Raw genomic sequence first — 12500 nt, forward strand, 5'->3', positions numbered from 1 at the left:
GCCTGCAACAAACAGCAGTCCAAAACAGAAGGATTTAGAAAACGAAGGAACCCGAATCTGACACACCGACTATGTGAACGCCATCAGCTAATATTTTGATATTCTTAATACTTTGCAAGTCGAGGACGACTTGTTTCACAAGTGGCGGGCCAATATCTGAGACATACTTCAAGTGCCACTTGACGACTGCTTGGTCATCATGTGACCTCCGCGTGGTAGGTATTCTGAATCTTCTCCATGCGAAGGAAGGAAAGCGCTGACCAGGATTCTATTTATATGCGACCGGGCAGGTCAGGGTATTAATAGATTGACCTAACTTGTCGTCACTCACTCACAACCCCTCACTCTGCCCTCACATTCACTTTCTGCCTTTGCTGTGAGACACGCCGCACGCGCGCGCGCGCACACACACACACACACACACACACACACACACACACACACACACACACATACATATATACATAGAGGAATAGACAGAGAAGGAGATAGGGGGGGAGGAAGGGCACAGCGAGCGAAGGAGGGAGAGAAGAAAGGCACGAAGAAGGAAGAAGAACCTCGAAAATGAAACAGTCTATCAGCTGACCGACATCAATGCACAATAATTCAAAGACAAAAATCGAAGAGCCAGCATCCACATTAGCAGCAACAGGCAAGCTGGAACGGGTAGGAAGTGGGTCGTTAGCGTGTCCTCACAGAATGAACTTTCGCGCGAGTGACCTGCGTAAACATCTTCCTAAGTAAACGCAAATACCGAGAGGTTTAAGCGAGAACGACTATCTATTAACTCCCTCGTTAGTCCTGCTCTAAAGGGCTTCTTATAAAACATTTCGCTTCAGCCTGCTCCCCGTGGACGATAAAGCGAAGGGAGACGGGAATTAAGTCGATGTTGCACATTGAATCAAACCGGGAGGAGCCTTTGAAGATCGCTAATCAGACGAAGACAGGACAAGAGAATCAACAAAATTAATTGACTTTGGAGACCTATTTAACAACCTTCGATGAGAACTGTTGCAATGCCATGGGCAACAGTGCCTTTTGATGTTTATTGCATAAATTGGTGTACAGACGTGATTTGACATGGTCTATTCATTCGCATTATTGTATTATGGATATATGTATTTATCAGTATCATTTAAAGTTTATCCCGAGTATCATTATTATCACTGTAGCATTTATTATCATTGATTATTATTGAAGTTGTTATTCTTCTTGTTAGCATTATCATCGTCATCATTATTATTGTTTTTATCATTATTACTATTGTTATTATTATCATTGTCATCATCATCTTTATTATTATCTCTCTCTCTTTATTTCGCTCTCTCCCTCACTGGCTATAAATTTATTCATATGTAACCTTAGCGTGATGGGTGTTTTAGTCTGTTGGAACTAAAAACCCACACATATTATATATGTAATGCCAGACACTGGATTTATACAATTCATGTTTATTTCCATAACACAGATAGCCTGACGTTATGGTACACGAGATATAATATACACTACAGCACAATAACCACAGTAATAAATACCATTTATAAACAGGCGGAGAAATAAGATGTCAGCAGTAACACAGTCGGTCCTTGTCTGTCTGTATGTTGCAGACATCCCGGTTATATGGAAGGGTTTCCCATCAATAGTTCTCAGCAGTGGTTACGCGGGAAGGTAGTCTGGAATGTAGGGGCGTGGGAGTCAAAAGTATTCAGCTCTTTTGATGGGAGGCAAACTATGTTTGAATTACCTGTAAATCAAAGTTGACCCAATCTGACCTGGCTTAAAAGAGACACCAAGATTGTCACGCTAGCTGGGATGTGATATTCATGTATCTTTTGTCTATTGATGCATTGATGTATTTGATATTGTATATAAACATACTATAAAATCTTCATACTTGGTCTCTATGTACCCCTCCCCCCCTCTCACCGATCCCTTTTATTCCCCATCTTTCAATAACCAATTCGCTCCATTTACCTTGACGTGTATTTCCAGAATCCAAACCTCCTTCAATATGGTCAGCGCCAATACCCCCCCCTCCCTTGCAAGACACGAATGCAGTCCAAGGACTTCCCTGTTCCCTGTCCTCTTCGCCTTCGATTTCGTGAAGATTCCCAACCCCCAAGAGGGCAGTGAATTTCTCCTCAGGATATCATTCTAGGAAATAGGTTCATGGGGACGCTGAGGAGCTGTGCGCATCTAACGATTTTCCCCGAGACGTCTTGAGTAAAGGATGAGAAGGAGAGGAGAGGAAGATCTTGTTTCGGACAAAGAAGGATTTTTTTTTTTTGCTCTTGTTTACTGAAAAGAGGATGTGATGTTCAGATGCTGTGATGGGTGTCAACGTATGTGGAAACTAATAAACCCACACAAACACATAAAGGTTTATGCAAATTAGGTTTATTCACTAACGAAAACATAACTTACGTTAAAGTACGCAAGACACACACGAAAAAGATAATAAGGACCACAACGCAATGAGAACAGCAACAGGCAACACGTATACGTAGGAAGCGAAATTAAGCGTCAGTGGTAGCGATGTCTATCCTATTCCGTTCCGAACGTTCCGGGGGCGTAAGTCTGGAATGGGATGGCGTTGTCAGGCAGTGCATGGCGATTCTGTACAAGGTCATGATAATTAGAAGATAAGGGAAGCAATTATCTTTCAAAGGTGACATGACCTGACTTGAGAGATACATACCTGATGCATCATTACTAGAAGGCATTTCAGTGTAATATATGTATATGAATGTATTTGATGATATATATAGACATTATACAATCCTCACAAATGTATCGTCTTTGCGGTGGGAGCGAGAGTCGAGAGAGAAAGAGAGAAGGAGAGAGAGAGAGAGAGAGAGAGAGAGAGAGAGAGAGAGAGAGAGAGAGAGAGAGAGGAGAGAGAGAGAGAGAGAGAGAGAGAGAGAGGAGAGAGAGAGAGTGTGTGTGAGAGGAGTGAGAGAGAGAGAGAGAGAGATGAAGAAAGAGAGAGAGAGGAGGGATGAGCGAGAGCGAGCTCACTCAGAGAGAGGAGCAGGAGAAGAGAGAGGAATGAGAGTGAGAGAGAGGTTGGCCGAGAGAGAGAGAGATGAGAGAGAGAGAGGCGAGCGAGAAGTCGCGAGAGAGAGAGGGATGCAGCGAGATGAGAGAGAGAGAGAGCAGAGAGGAGAGAGCGAGGGAGAGGGAAGAGGGAGAGGGGAGAGAGAGAGAGAGAGAGAGAGACAGAGAGAGAGAGAGAGAGATAGGAGAGCGAGAGAGAGAGCGAGCGAGAGAGGAGAGAGTGGAGGAAGAGATAGATAGATCGATAGATAGATAGAGAGAGAGAGGAGAGCGAGAGAGAATGTGAGCTAAGAGAGAGAGGAGACGAGGAGAGAGAGAGGTGAAGGAATGAACAGAGAGAGTGAGACGAGATGGAGAGAGAGAGAGAGAGAGAGAGAAATAGAGAGAGTTGAGAGAGAGAGAGAGTAGTGAAGAGAGAGAGAGAGAGATGGAGAGAGGAGAGATAGGGAGGAGCGGAGAGGGAGAGGGGAACGGGAGAGGAGTGAGAGAGAGAGAGCGAGAGATGAGAGAGAGAGAGAGAGAGGAGAGAGCGTGAGAGAAGCGAGAGAGAGAGAGCGAAGAGATGGAGAGAGGGTAGATATATACGATAGATTAGATAAGAGTGAGGGAGAGCGAGAGAGAGAGAGTGAGCGAGGAGAGAGAGGAGAGCGAGAGAGAGAGATAGATAGTGAGAGTGAAGAGAGAGAGAGAATGAGAGAGTGTATGAACGAGAGTGTGTGTGAAGAGAGAGAGAGAGAGAGAGAAAGGGGAGAGGAGAGAGAGAGAGAGAAGTGAGTGAGAGAGAGAGAAGCGAGAGAGGGGAGAGGGAGAGGAGAGGGAGAGGGAGAGAAGTGGAGAGAGAGATGGAGAGAGAGAGAGAAAGAAAGAGGAGAGAAGGAGAGAGAGAGAGAGCAGACTAGCTGGAGAGCGGATAGCTAGATCGATAGACAAGATAGATCGAAGCGAGAGAGGAGAGCGAGCGTGAGAGCAGAGAGAGAGCGAGCGGAGAGGAGAGCGAGAGCGAGAGGCGAGAGCGAAGAGAAGAGATAGGATAGCTAGAGCGAGAGAGAGCAGAGCGAGAGAACGGAGGAGGGCGAGAGAGTGAGCGCGAGAGAAGGAAGAGAGAGAGTAGAGAGAGAGAGAGAGAGAGAGAGGAGAGGAGTGGCGCGAGAGAGAGAGAGAGAGAGCGAGTGAGAGAGGGAGAGCGACGGAGGGAGAGAGAGAGAGAGAGAAGGGAGAGAGAGAGAGAGAGGGGAGAGAGAGAGGGAGAGGGAGAGAGAGAGAAGAGAAGGGAGAGGGAGAGAGAAGAGAGAGAGAGAAGAGAGGTGTGGGGTGGAAGAGAGAGAGACGAGGGAAGGAAGAGTACGTTGGAAGAGAGAGAGAGAGCGATGGGAGAAGAGAGATAGATGAGATAGATAGATAGATAGAGAGTGAGAGAGAGAGAGAGCAGAGAGTGAGAGAGAAAGAGAAAGAAGAGAGACGAGAGGGAGCGAGAGGCAGAGATGAGAGAGAGAGGAGAGAGAGCGAGAGATAGATAGACGAGAGAGAGGGAAAGAGAGAGAGAGAGGAGAGAGAGGAGGGAGAGAGAGGAGAGGGGAGAGAGGAGAGATGGGCGAGAGCGAGAGAGAGAGAGAGGAGAGAGAGGAGAGAGGAGAGAGAGAGTGGATGCAGAGACAGAGAAGAGAGAGAGTGGAGAGAGAGAGGGGGGAGAGGGAGAGGTGGGGGGAGAGGGAGATGAGAGATGGAGAGGCGATGAGGAGAGAGTGTGAGAGAGTGAGAGATTGAGAGAGGATGGATGAAGATGGGAGAGAGAGAGATGAGGAGAGAGAGATGCGCGGAGAGAGAGAGAGAGAGAAGAGAAGGAGGAGGATAGATAGATAGATAGATAAATAGATAGCGAGAGAGAGAGAGAAAGAGAGCGAGGGGAGAGAGAGAGAGCGAGGGGAGAGAGAGAGAGAGAGAGAGAGAGAGAGAGAGAGAGAGGATAGAGAGAGAGAGAGAGAGAGAGAGAGAGAGAGAGAGAGAGAGAGAGAGAGAGAGAGAGAGAGAGAGAGAGAGAGAGAGAGAGAGAAATTCCACATGATTCTTTCCGTTTCCACACTATTTCGCACGGTTTCCAGATGATTATGCTCACCTCAATTCCAACGATTCCCTACAATCTCACATGATTATTTTCTCTTGGCCACATGTTTTATAATAAAACAGAAGATAGACAAGTATAGACTTAGATAGATATATTAACAAAGACATACAGAGGGAGAGAGAAAAATATCATATATATATACATATATAGATAGATACTTACATACATACATACTTATACACACACACTCACACACACACACACACATACACACACACACACACACTCTATAGTTATAAAGGTGGACAGATAAACAAATATAAATCGACCGATAAACAGAAAAATACATAGATATATAGAAAGCTATGAATACATAACAAAAAAATCAACTACAAAATTTCAGCAAAACGTAAAACCACAGACGGGAAGATCTTTCATTTGCTATAGTCACTGATGTCAACCGCGGCCGTTCCAGTAAGAAGTCATTGTTGCAAAGCTTCGACCAACTGTGGGAACAGTTATCTTTCGGGGTTTATTGCATATGCATGGTGTAACAAAGCTGCGATTCGATTTATCATCAGCATTGGTCACTGTAGCTGCATTAGGCGTTTCTATGTTATCATTGTATTTATTTTGTATTGTATTGTATTTTGTATTTATCATTATCGTTACGTACACACTTACACACAAACACACGCATACAGTACACGCTTACACAATCAAGCACAAGTGTGAGTGTGTATAATAAAGATTACTCTTATTTTACATGCTCTGAGTATAGTAACTTGTCAAACCTTCTGTAGAAATTACTTTATTTCCATCAGCCTGTCTGTCTGTTTTTTGTTTTTTTTTTTGCTTTTTTTTTAGTTATCTTTCTATCCATCTATCTACCGATCTATCTGTCTATTTCTTTCTCTGTCTTTCTTATGTTCAGTCTGTCCCTCAACCTATCCATCTGTGAGAGTTTCACAATTAGGGAACGACAAAGTCAGACACAAGATCTCCGCTTTATCTAAGTTAAGAATCAGACAAGACTTTGCAGCATTAGATAATTCACAAACAGTCAACAAGAGGTGTCGAGGCCCCTGCTTATCTATCTATCTATCTATCTACGTGCCCATACCGTAATCTGTCTATAAGGTTTGCAGGCATCACTGTACAGGGCACGCTGTTGTCACGTGACCACGACAAATGCTTGAATCTGATTGGTGCGTGAGAAAGTGCACACTGTTTTTTTCGGGTAAACTCGTAACATCATTGGATCATCATGTGGTAGGCTGAAAGATGTGTATTTACGTAGGAAGGCGGTTCACGTTCTGCTATAAGGATTCCATGTACTAGCAGATATCTGGCTGGAAGGTAGAATGAATATACTTGCTGTATGTGAACCTGTATGGTGTAAGCACATCGCTGCAAACCTCAGACCATCCATCCGCCCATCCCTCCGTCCAATCAATTATCTATCAATCTCTCTGTCCACTTATCTTTCTATCTATCTACGTCCCTATGCCGTATTCTATCTATAAGCAATTAGCCACACTTGTTCCAGCTACATGGATGACTCTCGCAATACATGTGTCCTTTTCATGGAACTCTGCCATTACTTCCACTATGGGTTATGCCATGGCAACATTCTCGTAATTAGTGTTTCGTCATGGCCATCAACTTCATCATTTTCCTCAGCCTCTAGTCATCGTCCACTATTCTGGGCTTTGACACTAATTCCCCTACTGTTTATAATTATCCCGTTTATAAATACATCGCGTCATATTTGACTTCTTACAGTGGCAAGGTTCGTAACAAAATGTTTAGAGTTATGTAAGTATTGTTCACCGTAAACTAGATTTATTTCATTCACGGTCGTCCAGCCTGGTTTACCGGTATAAATTGCACGTTCTGTCTCTATCTACGTCCATCTGTTTCTATTATTCTCGCCAATACCCCCTTTTATCTTTATCTTATTTTTTTCTCCCTCTCCCCCTGTTTGTCTTTTCCGCCCTTCTCTCCCTCTCTCCCTCACTCCTTCACAGCATGTACCTCCGTTTATCTGTTTATTATTTCTTTCTCTTTCTCCATCGAAAACTGTCTTTCTCATTTCCTCTCTCTCTCTCTCTCTCTCTCTCTCTCTCTCTCTCTCTCTCTCTCTCTCTCTCTCTCTCTCTCTCTCTCTCTCTCTCTCTCTTTCTCTCTCTCTCTCTTTCTTTCTTTCTTCCTTTCTATCTCTCTCTCCCCCCCTCTCTCTTTTTCTCTTTCTTTCTCTCTCTCCCTCCCCCCCCCCCCCCCCCTCTCTCTGTCTCTCTCTCTCTCTCTCTCTCTCTCTCTCTCTCTCTCTCTCTCTCTCTCTCTCTCTCTCTCTCTCTCTCTCTCTCTCTCTCTCTCTCTCTCTCTCTCTCTCTCTCTTTCTCTCGTTCCTTCTGTCTTTCTCTCTCTCTCTCTGTCTCTCTCCCTTTCTCTCTCTCTCTCTCTCTCTCTCTCTCTCTCTCTCTCTCTCTCTCTCTCTCTCTCTCTCTCTCTCTCTCTCTCTCTCTCTCTCTCTCTCTCTCTCTCTCTCTCTCTCTCTTTCTCTCTTTCTTTCTCTCTTTCTCTCTCTCTTTTTCTTTCTCCATCTTTCTCTCTCAATTCCTCCTCCCCCATCTCTCCATTTGAGAACTAGCCTGCTATTGTTACTAATCTATTCTGTTTGCTGCCATTGTTAATAAGTGGCATATATACACTTACACTATCCTATAGCTCTCTCTTATATATATGTATGTATATATATATATATATATATATATATATATATATATATATATATATATATATATATATATATACATATACACACATTTTTATATCAACTTGTTGTTTTGATATTTCTTTTTTCCAAGAGTTATCTACCATTGTAACAATTCCTTCTCCACCAACTTTAGCTACATGCACTATACGTGATACACAAATATCGTCAGACCAATGTTACAAGGTGACAGAGGGACTCTTTGCGGGGAGCCTAGGAGCAACACCTCGCTCCTCGGAGGACGAGCAACTTTCACTCTAACTTCATTTCTGCGCAAGTTAAGCTAATAAACTAATCAAGGCGTCTCGACTGTGTTCTTTATTTCTGAAGGTCACCGTCTACTGTCTTCCTGTAGGGGCTCACCTCTAGGTCTCCTCTCCTTTTCCTCTCTCGATCTTTCTTTATTTCTCTCCCGATCTTTTTTTACTTCTCTCTCTATTTCTCTCTCTCTCTCTCTCTCTCTCTCTCTCTCTCTCTCTCTCTATCTAATTATCTACCTGTCTATCTCTATCTCTCTCTTTCTCTATTTCTCTCTCTCTCTCTCTCTCACTCTCTCTCTCTCTCTCTCTCTCTCTCTCTCTCTCTCTCTCTCTCTCTCTCTCTCTCTCTCTCTCTCTCTCTCTTTCTCTCTCCCTCTCTCTCTCTCTTTTATCTCTCTCTCTCTCTCTCTTCTATCTCTCTCTCTCTCTATTTCTCTCTCTCTCTCTCTCTCTCTCTCTCTCTCTCTCTCTCTCTCTCTCTCTCTCTCTCTCTCTCTCTCTCTCTCTCTCTCTCTCTCTCTCTCTCTCTTCCTCCTTCTTCGCCTCCCTCCCTCTATCTCTCCCTCTTTCGCTCCCTCCCCTCTTCTCTTAGAAGTATCATAGAATCGTGCAGAGTTGTCCGGATACGTGCAATCTTCAAGGCTTGCGCGGATATTTGTAAGCAGATACACGCTTGCAAAGACGTGTGTCGTCGTATAAATTCGTGCGGGGTAGTGCCGGTTCTGGCGGAGTCGTGCAATGTTGGTGTGTCTTCCTGCTATTGACACTTCCATTCAGCATCGACACGAGCGGAACAGGTTTGGTAAAGAGCCACTTCGGTCAGCAGCGCTTCAGAGAGATTATGCAAAAGGTTACACCGCTTCTTCTCACTTTCCGATCCTAATGGATATTTATCATGATATTCAGCTTTTCATCTTAATTGTTAAGCTTTATTCCCCTCCCTATAAACTTCCGAGTATATGGTTTGGTCTGTAAACAAATGTTTCATATCTATGCTCAAGCACGTCTCTCTCTCTCTCTCTCTCTCTCTCTCTCTCTCTCTCTCTCTCTCTCTCTCTCTCTCTCTCTCTCTTCCTCCCTCCCTCCCTCTCTCCCCACCTCTCTCTCTCTCTCTCTCTCTCTCTCTCTCTCTCTCTCTCTCTCTCTCTCTCTCTCTCTCTCTCTCTCTCTCTTTGCCTCCCTCTTTGCCCCTGTTTCTCTGCTTGTGCATCTGTCAGTCTGATTTTAAGCACCTCTGGTATTGCCAAAAGAGCGTTACGAATCCACACTTCCCCTGATCCAGCTTCACCATCTATTCCAAAGCTTCTAATTCTGGGAACATTTATATAGGTCACTCTCCACCTCATCTCACTGCAATCGTCCCTCTCCACCTCATCTCACTGCAATCGTCCCTCTCCACCTCATCTCAACGATCTCTAATCACATCATCATCACATTCCGGTATGACAACTATATATGCAGTCCGGATGCCCGTAAGGCGGAGAGAGTTGCCCAACTATTACCAGTGAAATAAAAACAGATATAAAAAAAGCAGAGTATCGTAGACCACGGCAGACCCTCCTAAGACCTTGTCCCTGAAGGTCCTCTCCTCCAGCCTCGCCTGCAAGAGGCAAGTGCAACAAGCTAACTCCAAGAAACCGCTGCATTGGAGAAACGGCTGCATTCTCCCCATCAGGCTCAGGTTGCGTGCAAACGACGTGCTGCTTCTCAGATATAGTTTATACAGGCGGTCTGACTGTCTCTGTCTCTATCTCTGTCTCTCTCTCTGTCTCTATTTCTGTCTCTATCTCTATCTCTGTCTCTCTCTCTACCACCCCACTCTCTCTCTCTCTCTCTCCCTCTCTCTCTCTCTTCCTTCCTCCCTCCCTCCCTCCCCCCTCTCTCTCTCTCTCTCTCTCTCTCTCTCTCTCTCTCTTCCTTCTTCTCTCCCTCCCTCTCTCTCTCCCCCCCCCCCCTCTCTCTCTCTCTCTCTCTCTCTCTCTCTCTCTCTCTCTTCCTCCCCCCCCTCTCTCTCTCTCTTTTTCTTCCTCTCGCCCGCTACTCTCTCCCTCCATCAACTGAATTGCACCTTTATCCCTGCATCCAGACCGCCACATTGGGTTCATAGTAAATATTCCGTCCAAATAAGCTTGAGCTGCACAGTAAGCAAATGCAGGGGAGGGAACCCTGATGTTGCTTAATCTAAAGCGAGTTTTTTTTTCCTCTCTTTTGCTCTCTCTTATTATCTTCTGTCTGTTCTTTTACCCCTTCATCTCTCTTATTCCCATACTTTATCCCCTTCTCTCCCTCTTTTCCTTCCCTTTCCTCTCTCTGTCTCTACTTCCCTCTCGCTTTGTATCCTCCCCTCTCTCCATATCTCCTTTTGATCCTTACTTCCTTCCTCCCCTCTCTCCTACCCTCTTTCCTCCCCTCTCTCCTCCCCTCTTCCCTTCTTTCTCCCCATTCCTCTTTTATCCTCCCCTCACCCTTTTTTTCCTCCTCTCTCTCCTCTCCATTTCCCCTTTCCTTTACCTACCTAGATTTTCCCGCGTGTAATAGGAAAACAACCACCTCTTGGAAAAAATCTTTCACTAGATCCTATATCCGAGACTGTGAAGATATGGCAAGTTGCATTGCTATGATGCGAGTTGCAATTATGATCATCACCTTCATATCACTATATAATTGCTATCATTTTTATCATTATCAATACTATTCTCATCATTATCATTACTGTCGTTATCATTATGGTATGATGGTGATGGTAATGAGGATAATGATTACGATTATGATGTGGATGCTTATCAAGGACGTAGACGGTGATGGCAGTAATGATGATGGTAATGATGATGGAATTAATGATGATGGCAATAATGAAGATGTTTACAAAGGCGATGATAACTATGATTATGATAAAGATGCTGATGTTAAGAATAACGGTAATGAATAATACCGACACAAGCGTTCACCAATCAACAACGACACCCACCAATTTCAAGACGACAAATACCAACGACATTGCAGACGTAGATTGCATGTGCAAACCCAAGATGATTCTACGATCGCCAGAGATCTTTCCCGCGTCTCCTGTGAATTAGCCACCAATGCCATGCAATTCTGAGATCCGGAATCGAATTAATTAACAAGATTAATGATCGGAGGGTGTGTCATTAATCAAGAATCAAGACAAGCCTGTCTGGACTTGCTTGGGAATCGCACTGCGAAGATGTCTGTATTTTCTTTGGCTTTTGTTTGTGTTTTTATTTTTATTTTTATTTGTGTTTTTTATGGTGTTTGTTATTTTTTGTTTTGCAAGGTGTGTCGTTATTAATTTAGTAAGATTGGAAGGGAAAAAGTGGGAAGGGAGTGGGAGGAGCGAGGGAAGGGAGGAAGAGAGGGAAGTGAGAGAGAAAGGAGAAGGAGGAGGAGGAGGACGAGAAAGAGAGAGAGAGAGAGAGAGAGAGAGAGAGAGAGAGAGAGAGAGAGAGAAAGATATATATATATAATATATATATATATATATATATATAATATATTATATATATATATATATATATATATATATATAGAGAGAGAGAGAGAGAGAGAGAGAGAGAGAGAGAGAGATGAAAAAGAGCAAGAAAGAGAGAGACACAGTAAGAATAAGATGAAGTATTCAATATTCTCTTTCTTAGGTGCCATAACTTTTAAACTCTTTATTTACCCTTAGATGACAGGGAGGCTTCGTATAAAAATCAGAGAACCCTACCTCTGTCCCCTTCCAAATCAACTATTTTTTTGGCTCTCTATCTATCTACCTAGATATTTATCCGTTAAGTCTGTGTATCTATCTGATTCTCTATTTATTCATCCATCTATATCAACCTATTAGCCTACATACATATATTTCTATCTATTTATTTATCTATCTACTTGCACCTCTTTCTATTCCCACATCTATCTTTATCACATTAATCTAAATGTACGAATATCAGTCTGTGTGCGTTATTAATCTGCTTATTATTTACATAAATGCAACAAGATCAAGTCTCCACCCTCAGACTCTTCGATTCCATGAACAAAGGGAACTCCGTGCCATACTCCACGTAGATTCAGTTTCCAATCCTATCCTCTCTGTGGGGATAGGATCAATTATTGTCTGCATCCCTGTGGTACGTGACTGAACTACCGGACGCCCTCTCATGGGGAGACCTCCTTTGTACAGCGCTCTAGTTATATGATACTTGCTTTATTGTGTAGTTCCCTCTTTCCTTTTTTTTCTTTTTTTCTTTCTCCTTTCGCCTTTGCTATCTCTCTCGCTTTCGTTATCGCTCCTTTTCTCTATTTCTCTCTCTCTCTCTCTCTCTCTCTCTCTCTCTCTCTCTCT

This window comes from Penaeus japonicus, unplaced genomic scaffold (genome assembly GCF_977035675.1).
Source record: "Penaeus japonicus unplaced genomic scaffold, GWHDUDI00000001_assembly GWHDUDI00000018, whole genome shotgun sequence".
In the NCBI taxonomy this organism is placed as follows: domain Eukaryota; kingdom Metazoa; phylum Arthropoda; class Malacostraca; order Decapoda; family Penaeidae; genus Penaeus; species Penaeus japonicus.